This window comes from Tenrec ecaudatus, chromosome X (genome assembly GCF_050624435.1).
Source record: "Tenrec ecaudatus isolate mTenEca1 chromosome X, mTenEca1.hap1, whole genome shotgun sequence".
Lineage (NCBI taxonomy): Eukaryota > Metazoa > Chordata > Mammalia > Afrosoricida > Tenrecidae > Tenrec > Tenrec ecaudatus.
In genome coordinates this window covers 12,111,764-12,112,836 of record NC_134548.1, presented here as the reverse complement: position 1 = coordinate 12,112,836, position 1,073 = coordinate 12,111,764, and the positions used below count along the sequence as shown (strand labels likewise).

The 1,073-nt window shown below is 43.2% G+C and overlaps 1 non-coding gene across 1 annotated transcript; it reads right to left on the bottom strand.

Annotated features, from left to right (window-relative positions):
• Positions 1 to 712: 712 nt before the first annotated feature.
• LOC142435300 (small nucleolar RNA SNORA63) lies at positions 713 to 840 on the bottom strand. Its single transcript, XR_012781381.1, has one exon. It is a non-coding gene; the product is annotated as a small nucleolar RNA SNORA63 (small nucleolar RNA).
• Positions 841 to 1,073: the final 233 nt, after the last annotated feature.

Below are 1,073 nucleotides of genomic sequence, written 5' to 3'. Positions count from 1 at the left end.
GTTCCATGACTCTTGACCCCAAAGAGATTGGCTTTACTCTTTGATACTTGACATGATTCAGAATGACCTCTGAGAAGGAAGAGGTGGGGGGGGGGAGGCAACCCCCGATGCCCAAAACTAATCTTTGAACTAATGAGGTTCAAAGCGAGCCTTCAATATTCTTACAAACTTGTCTGATGCTCATGGCCACTTGGGTTCTCCTCTTAGAAAAAGCCACACAAATTTTAACCTCAACCTCAGACCAGCTTATGCTGAGACCATAATAAAACGAAAGATAACAAGGCCGCTTCATCATCCTTGCTTAAGCACAAAAACAAAGCCACGGTCTCACCCAGGAAACATACCCAGTCATAGAACTGCCCATCCCTTTGGGCATCATCTAATGGAAAGCAAACCACACTCCTTTAGACCTTTCCTTAAATGACCTAAGCAAAGCCGTGTCAGGGCCTTTCTAGCACCCTCATATCCCTGGAGCCCTGCCATAGTTAATACACTCAACCTTCTGAACTACAGGTGCACGCAACAGGTGGCCTCGGGCTGAGTTTGGGGATTCCTGAAGTCTCTACTGACTTAGTTTCTCTGGCCCTTTTTGAAGAATTTAAGTTTGGGTCTACATTTTTCTCCCATTCTATCTGGGGCGTTCAACTGTGTCCCTAGTCAGAAAACATCACTGTTTTGTGGAAGAAAAGAAACATGTCTTTTTTTTTTTTTTATGTATGAGACCAAGTGTCCCCGGGTTGCTACAAGAAACTAGCAGACAGGGATAGATAAGAAACAACTTTACTTTGAGCAGGGGAATGACAAAATAGCACTTAACAGCTATATTGTAGAAACATGTCTTTTTCCTCTTTCTTTTATTATTATTACTTAAGACAATCATAGGTTGGACTCTATTGGGCCCTCTGCGTAGCGATGACCATGGAGAGAAGATCATAGTGTTTCTGACACTGCTAAACTGTTTTCTGGTGCTGGCTGGCAAAACATTGAGCTGGCAGACTAAATAGCTCAAATCTCAGAAACCTATTAGCGTGCTAGGGGATCTAGTATGCTCCATAGCCATAATCATTGATGCA